This window comes from Mytilus galloprovincialis, chromosome 8 (genome assembly GCF_965363235.1).
Source record: "Mytilus galloprovincialis chromosome 8, xbMytGall1.hap1.1, whole genome shotgun sequence".
Classification (NCBI taxonomy): Eukaryota; Metazoa; Mollusca; class Bivalvia; order Mytilida; family Mytilidae; genus Mytilus; species Mytilus galloprovincialis.
Window position 1 is genome coordinate 19,512,343 of NC_134845.1, and position 14,549 is coordinate 19,526,891.

Sequence of the window (14,549 nt, forward strand, 5' to 3'; positions counted from 1 at the left end):
TCCTGATTAATTTTTCGAATTATTTTATAATTAAAGGCGTTAAGAAACCTTGGTGACCCCACAGTTTAAATGTCTATCGTAGGTACGTCGTTAACAGTGGTCGTTACAGACAAACGTTCACGTAAATTGTCCCAGTCAATGGATGAATTTAATGTGTCAATCAATGGCCACAGCCACACTGTTTTGAATATCAATCTACTTTAAGATCTAAAATTATCCCCATATTATATGTACATCCCTTGTAAATAACAATGTGGTAGTCACCAATTTTCAGGCGAGAATTTAATTTGCCACGAAGCGAAAGGTTTTGTCCTCTCTGAAACCTGATGAACATTAGTTACGAAAACCACTAAACGGTTGATGTACCGCGCTGAAGTACGTCCATTATTCATAGTTCATTATTCAAAATTCAATAATGAATAATGAAAAAGTTCACTATTCACTACTTACTATTGAAAAATGAATAATGAATAATGAAATAGTTTATGTTTCATTATTCAACTTGAAGCGGTGTATAGTGAAATAAGAATTAAAAAAAAATGACTGTGACACTATAGCTTTATCCCGTATTTCTAAACTCGTCATTTTGGTTTTATCTAACAACTATTCAAATTAATATAAGAAAATAGAATAAAAAACTCTTTAGATATAACATTTTATTTATTCATTTAGTTTCGAAGGATAAACTAGCTAACTTTTTTTTAACAAATTCCTTGTTCCAATGTATGGTTGACCTGACTACCAAAACATATATCAAAATTGAAATACTCTACGTGGTATTTTTATTATTTTTCACTGAACATTTTCTATTCTTCATCCTTTAATTATAGACATAACAAGTCGATAGTGACGCAATGACCATTAGAGGGGTTGCAGAGGTCCTATATGCAAAACTACGCATGAAAATTAAGAAATAGCCAATTTTGAATAATGAAATGGATATTTTGAATAATGGAATGGACTACTAGGACCCTTCAGCCCTAATTACAGATATACCTTATACCTCATTCGAAAGTTTATATAGAGAGGAACAAAAAGTATAAAGTCAAAATGTTCTGCATATTACAGAAGTATTGAAGGACCTTAATGTCGAAATACGCGTGAACATTAAGAAATAGCTTATTCTAAATAATGGAATTGACTGCTGCAACCCGTCAGCCCCTAATTAAGGAAATATTTATATACCAAATTAATGCCCAGTGGCAAGGGAATAAACTGAGTATTAATGATTTGTGCTGCAAGGACAATAAGAGGGGTTCAGGAGGACCTAAATGCCAAAAGACGCCTGAAAATTTAGAAATAGCCAATTTTGAATAATGAAATGGTTATTTTGAATAATGAAATGGACTGCTGCGACCCTTTAGCCCCTAATTATAGATATACCTTATACCTCATTCGAAAGCTTATTACGAGAGGAACAAAATGTATATAGTCAATATGTTCCGCAACGAATATTAGAGGAGTATCGAAGGATTTAAATATCGAAATACGCTTGAACATTGAAAAATAGCTTATTTTGAATAATGGAATGGACTGCTGCGACCCTTTATCCCCTAATTATAGATATACCTTATACCTCATTCGAAAACTTATTACGAGAGGAACAAAATGTATATAGTCAATATGTTCCGCAACGAATATTAGAGAAGTAACGAAGGATTTAAATACCGAAATACGCTAGAACATTAAGAAATAGCTTATTTTCAATAATGGAATGGACTGCTGCAACCCTTCACTCCCTTATCAAGGCAAACTTTATACGCCAAATTAAAAAGCTTATTGATAGAGGAATAAACTGAGTATAAACGATATGTGCCGTAATGACCATTAGAGGGGTTACGGAGGACCTAAATGCCAAAATACGCGTGAACTTCAGCGCGGTAAATGATGTCATGTAGCTATGGTAATAATGTGAAGAAAATCTGCTTCCAATTTTAACATGAAAATGTAAACATATATAAATTTGAACAACTATTTTCAATAATGTAATCATATTAGACATGTTACGAAAAGGTATATTCACGACGCTGAGGTTGACAAATTACACTTTAAATGAGGGGAATGTGTCAAAACACAAAAGATCCTGTGTATACATTACATATTATTTACTGCATTGAGCCTTTTGGAGGCAATTCCGTAATATCTTTAAGAAACTCTAAAAAATATGGGGGGGGGGGGTAAATGCAGCAGATGTGCGGGGCAACGGAGACACGGGGTACATATGTGTGAATTCTTCGGCGAGCCCTTATTATAATCTGGTTTATACCTTCTCATGAATATAGATGTAACGGTCATTTTTATATAGTTATGAAAAGCAAACAAAGGTGTGTATTTATTTTGATTCAGTTGTTGGCCACGTAAATTGTTATCTAACGGGGCCTGTTTTAAAACAACTAAAACACGATTTTTAAACAATTCCAAATTGAAACATGTTGAATTATAGGTTTAGAAAAATTTACTCCTGGTCATATAGCTTTGAATGCATGTATTTACTTCCTTAAAAAAAAGGAAGAATGAGCAACTTGACAAAAGATAAATAATGCAAGGTGATTATTTATGTAAATAAAAGGCAGGATAAACTAATCAAAAAGTCCAGACAGAATAAGGCGATAAAACAGGCAGGAAATATATTCTACAAACCAGCGGCCTGTAGTTCATTTGGTTGTCGTTAGCTACTGTCTGATATATATATTTGTTCTTCGTAAATGGTTTTGTTTTGGATTATTTAACTTTTTCGGGATTTTTTATAGCCGACTACTAGTATACGGTAGAAAATTGACTCCAACTACGCGGTGGGTGACATGCATTACCCACAGCGTTAGCTGCAATCAATGGAACCTCTCATGCCATTTACAGACGACAGACGGAGTCTCAATTTTACTCCGGACACAGACACAGACAATACATTCCTACACAGGTGATTTCGGACAACAGAAATCATATAAGATTTATTCGAAGTGGTGTCCTATGATACTAAAATGATGTCCAACAGTTTAATCTATAGATTTAAATTGGACCAGGTTTGAAGTCAGATTTCCCCCCAGAATTTTGTCATCGTAGCGGTTAAAATTAATCTATGTCGATCGCCCCTCATTACATCCTACAGACGCCATCATCTAAGAGCTAAAAATTATCTATGTCGATCGTTCCTCGTTACCTCCTACAGACGCCATCAACTAAGAGCTAAACCACGAGTAGAAAGAATAAAATGTCAAAAAATGAATTTGCGTATATCAGAGTGTAGGGTATAATATGTCAAACAGGCTATAAGGCACTTAAACACGTCTAGAGTCATGGGAAGCTCATGTAGACATCTGAGAGAAAAAAATCAACCAGATTGTAGAGCTTTGTGTGGGATTTGTGGAGCAACAGATTGACTTTTTCAGGAACTGTAATACAACAATAAAACTAATTTCTAATTGGCTTACTGCGTATATATTATCAATCTATAATAGAACGAACTTGTATAAATAACTCTCAGCCCCCTATTTTTCTACCCCAACCACTCCCGCACGCGTACACCTTTCACGTCTTATGTTAGCCAGCAATGATATCACAAAAGAAATTGTCAAATAGGATGTTACATAATGATGTTCTAGATAAATGTGATTTGAATTAACAAAGAGGCACAGGATTTAAATTGTACCTATTGAAATCTATAAGCAATGTTTGACACCGTCCCCAAATTTAAAGTATAATTTGTCAACCTCGGCGTCGAGAATATACCTTTTCATAACATGTCCATTAGAAGAAACAAATGTGTTTGATTTTGAAAGTTTTTAACATAGTATATCCCGCAATAATATTCATTGAATTTATGACTCTCCGTTCGGAAAATAAGTTGATGTTTCTAATTTATACGTCGATATTTGTTGAAATATTGAACAAAAAGATAAATTCGTATCAACAACTGTGGAATAATGTAGTGATTATAAATGTACTTTGTCTGTAAACGTGAAATTTATGTGTACGAGCTTTAGAAACAGGACGAAAAGCGAGGCTTGCCGAATTTTCTCCCATTTCGCAGCGAGAACTAATACATTTTATATTTCTGACAATGTACATATATTGTTTACAATTTACACCTGGTATTTGAGCATATGTTGTTTAAATCTTAACCATTATCTCTGATTGTTTTACAATTATTGAAACGCGGACTCGAAGAAAACCCCAAAATGAACTTTTACCCAGAAAGAAATATTCATATTACCGATTGATCAACATGGAAGCGGGTAGCAGGAAAATTTATTTGTACATGTACAAACAAAGCAAAAAAAATATTGTTTACCTGTTTTTTGTATACAATAACTAGCTAATTGCAGAATAAAAGCGAATTACTTAACTGTAACCATTTTTAACCGGCTTTTTTCGACAAAAATGTCGGTTATTGATTTGGGGATGTACGGCGGGCGGTCGGGCAGCAATCAAATGTTGTCCGTGCATTTACGCATGAACTGTTCTACCAAAGCTTCCCAAATTTTAATATATTGTTACTGATGACAAAATGAAGGTCAAGTTTATTAATGACGATTTTGACTTTTACCGTTCAGGAGTTATGGTTCTTGAAAGATTGAAAAATGGTGTTTCCATTCACGTTGTTGCATTTACTAATGAACCATTCAATCTAAGCTTTTCAAATTTTAATATGTTGATACTGACTACAAAATGGAGGTCAAATTTGATATTGACGATTTTCACTTCCAGCATTCATCAGTTATGGTTCTTGTGATATTGCCAGGACACAAATAAATGTAAATAAATCCGGTTTGCTGTCGTTGTGACAGCCTCTTGTTTTTTTTAAACTGGTGAAAAAATTAAATGGGAAAAAAAAAGATTAGCTGACTATGCGGTATGGTTTTTTTTGTTCAAAGCCATAAGGGGATCTATTGTTATTTATTTCTTTGTCATTTGGTCTCTAGTGGAGAATTGTCTCAATGGCATTCATACCAGATCTTTTTTTTATCGATAGTCAGTATTTTCTGAAATTCAAAGGGAAAATTATGTTATGATGACCATTTTAGCAACGAAATTATTTATTTATTCTTATAGACAACAAAAAAGACAACATCACTTATAAAAAAAATAATAGAAGAAAACGATAACAATTTACTAGAATATGTATTTTTTGTATCGTTCTTGACGACACGGTTCGAAAAGTTACCGGACCAAATACGGATAAATGAAAGACATTATCTTGAGTTTCAAGTTGCGGGATTTAATTTCGAGTATGGCCAGTGAAGGTGAAACAAGGCTAATGACCTTTTCATTCAGAAGAAATATGTGTATGCGTCATTTTTGTGGATTACAGGATAAGGCAGTTTTTATATTTAAAAAAAGTTTTTTTTTAGAGAAAATGCAGACCTGTCAGATCGAAATCGGATCAAATTTTTCCAACATCCCTGTGAGTTTAAAAAAAATTGTCAGATAAGAGGGGCGGGTCACCTGACCACCCCTTTTCAGGACACCCACCCGTCTCAACACGCCTTGTCAGGGACGGAGGAAATAATAAGTCTTAGGAAGGTTATTCAGAATAATATTCACAACTGTTAAAGGAAATGAACGAAAATAAAATCTTAACCATTTTGCGATTCCTTAGCTGCTACATGAATCGTGGGAGACGTCATTACATTTGTAGCATTAATCTAGTACACGTTTTTCGCCAGATGAAAACCCTACTGGGAAGGTAATAACAAATCATCCTGGTCTCTTGTGAAGAGTTGTCACATTGGCATTCGTACCACATCTTCCTTTGTATATCGTATTGTTCCTTTCGGTTGCACCTCTTGGAAACTAGAGTCGTGTCTGTATATTTGTTAAAATTTTCAACAAGTAACGAAGCATGGATGCATAACGCACACTCTTAAAGTAGAGCAAACAAAATTCCCATAAAACTAGATACATTGTATGTATATAGCATTTTTACACCAATCAATATAATTATAAAAATCCACAGTTTGTTAGAAAGGTAAAACTTTTAATTTTCTTCATTTTAAAAAAAAAATGCATATCATTGATGCGTTTTGTCTTAATCTGTGTCAAAAAAGCGTTTACCAGAACGTAATAGGTGTTTGCACATAACGTAATAGGTGTTTGGACATGACGTTATAGGTGTTTGTACATAACGTAATAGATGTTTGGACATAATGTAATAGCCATTTGCACATATCTTACATGGTGTTTGCACATAATGTAAGCGGTATTTGCACATAACGTCATAGTGTTTGCACATAATGATGTAGTTTTTATACATATCTTGATAGATATTTTCATATAACGTAATAGGTGTTTGCACATAAGGTAAACGATGTTTGCACAAAACGTATTAGTTGTTTGCACATAATGTAAAAGGCATTTGCACATGACGTAATGAATGCTCACAGAGAGTATCAATTGTTCGGCAAAACGCATAGGATCTATACCATGATATATTATGTTTTTCACTGGAGGTACATATGTATAAACACAACATAACGCCAAAAGACTATAACATCATGAGGTTTACATAAAACAAAGATGTATCAAAACAAAACGTTTAGAACATTTGACATAACAATAACACTTGAGACAGGACGCAATTATTAACTGACTTACGTAAAAGAAGAATAGACACAACATAGATAAAAAATGAGAGAATGTAAAGGTGGTTGATCATAAAGTTTCGAAGTATTCACAGAATATATAGTAGTTACAGCATAATGTAATGCCTATTGTACACAACAAAGTTTAGCAATGACATATCATACAATTGTTTGACCAAACAAATTACTAATTTGACATAACACAGAGATGCCGTGTCAAGAAATAAAGGCATCTGCACATAACACAAAGAAGAAATGATAGGACGTAAAGGCAAAGCGACAAAACACATTAAATATTTACGCTATAAGACAGTTCCGGCGTTCCATATTTAACCGCTTCTGTAGCTTGTTTGGTTTTGTTTGGCGGGCTTGTTTTGCGGATATCTAATTTTTGTCACCCGCCATTATGTGTTTTGTACTAGATCAACTGAATAAGTATTAGTATTTGTATATGTATTTGTGTTTGTTCTTTATATTATTGCAAAGACATGTATGTAAAGATTTATGTTTTCGGCCAAATAAATTTATATTATTATTCATCTTTTATGAAGCCAAGAGTAATTTTAACACTGTCTCCCTGTTTTACTGAGTTCCTATTGTGTTTCCATTTCCTTGCATTTTGATACGATTTGCATACAACTATTTTTTGTCCATGGATTTATGAGTTTTGAACAGCGGTATACTACTGTTGCCTTTATTTATTGAACTGTATTGTACAGCTGTTATCTTGGTGTTTTCGTAGATATTGACTCATTATCAGATGTACATATGAGATATTATCGGGAATTCTATACTAATTGAAGCAAATCGAACAACTGATAGAAGTTTGCCTCGTGGTGTCTTTAGACTCCATTTTTTTTTGCATCTTTTCGCTCTTTATTATTCCTCTTTTCCCCGAGGTAATCAAGAAAGCTCCCGGCATTTTAACAAAATGTTCAAGCAGACACGAGCCTTAGTTAGTAAAAATAACACAAAAATAAACCATCAAAATAGTAAAATGAGCTGTTTAGTTTAGTTTAAACATATTTATTTATAGTGGATTTGGAAACAAGTTTTGCAACTTATATTAATCCCTTTCCACTTTGCGGGTGCGAGTGCTGCCTTGTAGCGGCATAAGCCTGCTCTTTTTCGAAATCTACAAGGGTGTCTTTAACGTGCAAGAGATATGGCTCTCTCTTAACACGGGCCAGCCATTTATCGTCCCCTTCCGACGGACTATCATCGTTTCCTCGAGACCATACTCGCAAATGGTGTCAAGGGAGAGCCGAAAATTCAGTTCCTGAAATTTTCATCCCAGACGGGAATCGAACCAGGAACCTTTGTGTTAGTAGTCCAATGCACTAACCACTACACCACGGCTCTCTTAAAATGAGCTGTCGTAGTAGAGTAACGCTAACTTGCCCCAATCCATCTTCAAATGGTCTTCATTTTCTTTCTGCAGTTCACGTTTCTTATTTCGTTTTTGTTACTGCAATTATTGTTAAAGAGAGGAAGGATGTCTACGATACACTTGACATAATTATGTTGACCTTAGATTTTTTTTTATATAGATTGGTTTTCCCGTTTGAATCGTTTTACACTAGTAATTGTTGGGGCCCTTTGTAGCTGTCTGTTTGGTGTGAGCCTAGGCTCCGTGTTGAAGACCGTACCTTGACCTATAATAGTTTACTTTTATAAATTGTGACTTGGATGGAGAGTTGTCTCATTGGCACTCATACCACATCTTCCTATATCTACTTAATTTTCAAGTATTGTTGATAAAGTTTTTGTCTATCTCTTTTGAATTCAAATACATATACTAGTTTGCACTAAATCTACGCTAAATAAAGACATGTGATTTTCTATATCAGGTCGAATATGAACTTGTCCTATTTGGTACTCTTGGTATTTTCCTGTTGATGCAGTATAATATTAAAAAATAGTTATTTTTCTAAATAAAGATTTTGGAAAATGTATATATCTAGTATCTTGATTTTTCAGGTTTATGTATCTTTCAAAAAAATCAGATTTACGTTAAATAACTGAATCGTTTGCTTGCTGATTTACTCTTTAAATTCCTTTGATCACGATGTTGCCTGACCTTTTCAGCTTATTTTAATCATTCCTTAACATTGTCCATTTGGTTGTATTGTTGTTAGAAAAATAATGCAGATATTTGTTGAATTAACCTAAATGATTTTACAATATACTTGTCTAAAAACTTGAACTTTATTTAAATTGTTACCCCATTTTAACCTACATATATCGACTAATATTATAGAAACACTATAATGAAAATAACACTTAAACTACATTTAATAATTTGATTTTAAAAAAGAAATGCATTTTTATATATTGTATAAACACATACTATAAGTAAAATCAACAAATCAAAATTATGTCAACTTTAATATATTTATCATCATCAAGGACTACTTTTTTGACATTGACCTTAAACCCAGGTCGATATTATATTAATACTGAATTTTTGTAAACATGGATTTATGAATTCACAAAAATTCAAACTTTTGCATCGAGTTAAACATTACCCTAACTAGCATACAGTTGACTGAAAAGGTAAGAAATCAAAATACATATATAAAAAAAAGTGTTCTGCTTGTAAAATTTAATTTTTATGAATAATTATCTTGTCTAATGTTTTTCAGTGACGTGTGACGCTTTTTCCGCAACATATGCACATTTGTTGATATGCATGTATTTCTACTTCAAAACCATAACTAAGTGATATTTTCATTTAAGAACTTAAAACGTAAATGTTATATATTTATATATATTAGTAGTAGCAATAAGTATGAGGAGTTCAAATACGGTAGATTAAACAGGTAAATGTCCACCATATCATTGATCATGATGTGTTTAAACAAAGATTGTTTAACGGTAATGGCGGCATTGCATTTAACAATGGAAATTTTTAATTTCAATTATATACATTATTGAAAATAATAGTGTTTTTTATATAGCAATAATAAAGAAGCCTAACTATAGGATAACAACACTGAGCTGCATATCTTTATCGGTATTTTGTTATTATTCGTTACCATGGTTACCTTGAGAGTATTTGTGCTGGTTAAAATCTATATTTTCTTTAATAAATTAGTAAATTAAATAATTTCTTATATATTGGCTGTACAGTGAAGGGAAAATTGCATTTAATCGTACCGTACCGGACCATACCTTCCAAAAATACACATTTTTAGGAATTACTTTTATAACTCGCTCTCAATTGATGTCACTAATGCGGAACATAGTTATTAATAATTGACGACATAAATAGATTTTGCTAAATTCTCAGGTAACAATCTCAATGTTCATTCCCGATACCGATAACTTTGTGCAATTGTTAAGGCAATTATAAAGACATATAACATTTAAATACTTGTTGCGTTTCTACAGAACGCGCACATTCACCTTAATTGTGTAATATTTTTGAGATTCTCCATTTAGATAAGAACTGTACTGAACTATGTGTAATGGTTTGGAACAATTGATAAACAATAGAAATGTAAATAGCGATGGTTGCTTTAAAATATGTAATTGTGTAGTACATGTCAAACATATTCAGTAGATGTATTTCATTTGTTAAATTGTTTGGGTATGTTGTTCAATTTATCCATTCTCTATTTTATTAATAATGGGATTATTTTATTCTTTTACAATTAGTGATTAAAGTTTATCACTTGATAAAACTGTATTTAAACACACATTGTCCTTGCATTAAATATTAAGAGCATTACGTATCCAGTTATACGTATATCCAAATAACAAAAGTAAAAAAAATACAAATTCAAATGAGGTTGTAGTATTGACATGCAAGCCAATAATACATCAGCTTTGTCTTGGGCTATACAAATTAAATTCAACAAATGAACAAACTGTTATTAGAGTAAACATATTCCATTTTTCTGCCTTAGTAAATCTTAAAAAAAAAGAGGATAACCATATCTTAGTATTTTTGCTAAATCTTTCTAAGCAAAAATAATCAAGAAAATGTACTCCTCATAATGTTTACATAATGTGTTTAAAATGATATTTTTTAACGGAAATGACGGGAATACAACCGAAATGAATAAGTGCAACGCTGATTTGCCTAATTAAATAACATGTATCATCCATAAAAAAAACCAGTTTTCATATTTCTTATTCTTCTTTTACCATATACTAAAATAATCCAGAGAGAATTTCATTTGACGGCGTGATTCCCGTAACTATAATATTTAATCATTTTTGTTTAAACGAAATAGCCGCTAAGTTGATTAGAAATAACTGGAATCGTTTAAGGGTTTGCCGGGGCTATTTTTAAAGAATATGGCTCTCAGCCAGCATAAAATAAGTTCAAAATTAGTGAAAAACAATTAAAGTAATACGTAAACTTCTACTAATGTTGACTTTATTTTAAATTAATGATTGCTTAATATGTAATTACAATTTACATTATGCATTTCGTAAGAATGACTTTATATAATGAATTCATTGGATAATTTTTCTTTACATTGAGAAGATTATTAGACTACAATTGAACAAAAAAGATTTCATGAAAATATGTAAACTGAAGGAGATATATGCTACACGTTCATTTGGTAACACTTTACGAAAGACTATGATACACTTTAATTGCAATACTCATATAAGAAGACCCTTTATCAGTACTGAACGAACAATGAGATGAAGAACAACGATCAAGAGTTGTTGACGTATTTTCTAAGCTATGTTAAAAATTAATCTAGAGTTGTCTCTCTTTGTCTGTTGTTAATGATAATTCACAAATACCAAAATTAAAATACTACAGACTTTCTGTATATTATACTCATTTGTGTAGAGGTTCCATTCTCTGTATTTCATTTACAACTTATACAAAAACAATCCTTTTAATTAAACATACATTTTATTACACCAACTTGTATTTACATTTTCATTTCTACAATATACATTTTTACTTTGTGGCATTACTTCTATAATATTTTGTTGAGGCGCCAGGGTGACTACCGATTACCTATACACAATGACTATCAGCTGACCTATGTTGACATAGTGTCATAAAACCCCTGGTAGTTAAACACGGTTACACCACCACCTACCATGGGGAGTGACCGGGGAAAACACTCGTATTACCAATGCTCCAGTTATTAGTGCCCCACCTGTTGGCAGATAAGATGAGGTTGAGGAGGTCCCAGAGTCACCCATCTGTAGACCCCACCGTTACCACAAACCACATTTTCCAAACCTGCAAATTTTAGAACTTGTCAGGCCGAGTAAAATAATCCCCCAATCTCTACCAGTCTCCCTGGACCGCCACATGGGAGCCCAAGTCAGCTACCAAATCTGACATGGGTTCTCACCTCCACAAAATTTTCATTATTGAATCTTTGAAAAAGTTGATTTTGTTGTGCGTAGGAAAGACTCAACACCCCCCCCCCTTGTATATTATTTAAGAAAATCTGATTTCCAGTTTGTGACAAATGAGTTCCATCTGTTCTCTATAAAGACACTTCACTTGCCCTAATGTTCTCATGTAATATAGCTTTACCCTCGTTTTCTATAACAAAGATTTTGACCACTAAAGTTCTCTTTTTCTGTTCTGTTCTATTATTGCACCCACATTCAAAGGTGCAAAATGCCAGTATCGCACTTTAGCATTGAAGACCATATTATAATAACCTTTTTAAAAAAAAAGCCTGGCTACCTAGGGTAGAATATTTTACATTTTCAATTAAACCCTTCCCGGTCAATTCTAAATCTGTCAAATCATTAGCTCCACAGTGAATAATAATAAAATGAGGAGATGGTGAAAAAAATATTTTTTTTTTTGCAACAATAGGGAGCGAGTCCAAATCTTAAAGAGACTATAGCTAGACAATAACAAGTGGAAACAAGGAGTTATCGTTCATAAACTCGGAACAGTAACTTATCAAGTCCAAGTTGGAGATTTAGTATGGAAGAGACATATTGATCAGATTCGTGAATTCGTACCGCAGGAAAACAAAGACATACCAAACATACTTGAAATTACCATATCTAATATTGACACTGAATTATTATAAAACTACAATTGTACAAAAAAGATTTCATGAATATATGTAAACTAAAGGAGATATAGGCTACACGTTCATTGGGTAACACTTTACTTAAGACTATGATACACTTTGTTCTAAAAATAGATCAAAGGTACCAGGATTATAGTTTAATACGCCAGACACGCGTTTCGTCAACATTAGACTCATCAGTGACGCTCATATCAAAATTGTTGAAAAGCCAAAAGTACAAAGTACAAAGTTTAAGAGCATTGAGGACCAAAAATTCCCAAAAAGTTGTGCCAAATCATCATGATATTCTGATGGAATTAGGTTTTGAAAAATTTAATGAGTAACTAGGACACTAAGGTGGCCTTTGCCGACAGTTTATCTTTAATTACACTGTGCATGTCTTTGTATTTGTCAACTTGTACCTTTTCTAACAAAATAAATATTTAAAATCATATTAACACCCTTCGTAAACCTTCATATAGATATAGGAAGATGTGGTATGAGTGCCAATAAGACAACTCTCCATCCAAATAACAATTTGTAAAAGTAAACCTTTATAGGTCAATGTACGGTCTTTAACACGGAGACTTGGCTCACACCGAACAATTTATAGCTATAACGAAAGGGCCCCAAGATTACCAGTGTAAAACCATTCAAACGCGAAAAACATCGGTCTAATCTTTATGAAAAACGAGAAACGAGAAATACGTATAAATTACATAAACAAACGAAAACTACTGTACATCAAATTCCTGACTTAGGACAGGTGCAAATATGTCTACCCATATTATAGCAACTAAATATGGAAAGTGCACTAAAATGACAACTAACAACTAAAAAAGGATCCATTTTCATTTTGAACTTTTTAAAAATTTCAGATATATACAAATATTTCGAATAAAATCTAAAACAATAGATGAAAATTATGAGATCAATGTTAATGTCATAGTTTAAAATAGCAACCCTTTTTACATTGACCTTAAATCCTGAATGCTTGGCGCAATTTTCTGTATACGTAAATATTAGTTAAATAACTTCAACGCATTCTCCTGATTGGTACATTATTTTTGCCATACATGTATACACCTCTTGACTAATCTCTTAATCACATAACGGTAAACAAGCCGATTTCCGGTCACGTGATATAATTTTTTATGCACACGACACCTTGCGTGTCGTCCCTCCTCTTGACTAGAAAGGTAAGAATTAAAAATAAATCAACAAAAACATGCCATTTTAAGATCTTTATGTTATAAATAATTATCGTGTCTAATATTGTCTATGAAACGTTTTAATGCACCAATACACTTTTGTTGATATGCATCCAATAATTGTATTTCAAAACCATAACTAAGTGATAATTTTATTTAAGCACTTCAAACATGAAGATTATATCTTGAGTAGTAGTGATGACTAAAGATTTTAAATGTGGTAGAGTTCACAAGAGAATGTCCACCATATCATTTTACCTGATGTGTTTAAACGAGATTATTTAACAGAAATGGCGGAAATACACATAAAATTGAATTATTTGTTATCTAAATAATATACATTATTGAAATTGATACTGTTAGAGTTCTTTAATCTATTACTAATTAATATCTTAAAACTGTTTTTATACAGGCAACAAGTCAACACTGGGTTTATGGCTATTGTACATGTATACTAAAAGTTAAGTCACACACTAACTATGAAACGAGTGTAATTAAGTGCGTTTGAGGCATATTAATGGTTTACCTGCAACTAGAACAGTCCAATAAAAAACTTTAAATGCAAAAATGTATAAAAAGTGTGTTGCACTTAACTGCAAGGTTTGAACAATAGACAGACAAAAGAAATCTGATGTTGAGCGTATCGTTACCATAGAAAGTGCATAAAATGTGCATGATTTCGCGATTTTTCTTTTTTTTTTAATTTGTTGTTAAAAATTGTCATTTTATAAAAATCAACA

The 14,549-nt window shown here is 32.4% G+C and overlaps 1 protein-coding gene across 3 annotated transcripts in view; it reads left to right on the forward strand.

The window, feature by feature from the left end:
• LOC143085265 (uncharacterized) overlaps positions 1–14,549 on the forward strand; it is a 55,323-nt gene that overhangs the window by 18,199 nt on the left and 22,575 nt on the right. The window contains exon 1 of one of the 3 annotated variants that reach the window (XM_076261518.1): positions 9,035–9,134. The exons of 1 other annotated variant lie outside the window; for it this stretch is intronic. The gene's annotated coding sequence lies outside the window, so the exon portion shown is untranslated. Of the gene's footprint in view, positions 1–9,034; positions 9,135–13,758; positions 13,798–14,549 lie in introns of those variants that run through there. One more of the 3 variants, XM_076261519.1, reaches the window with a different exon arrangement.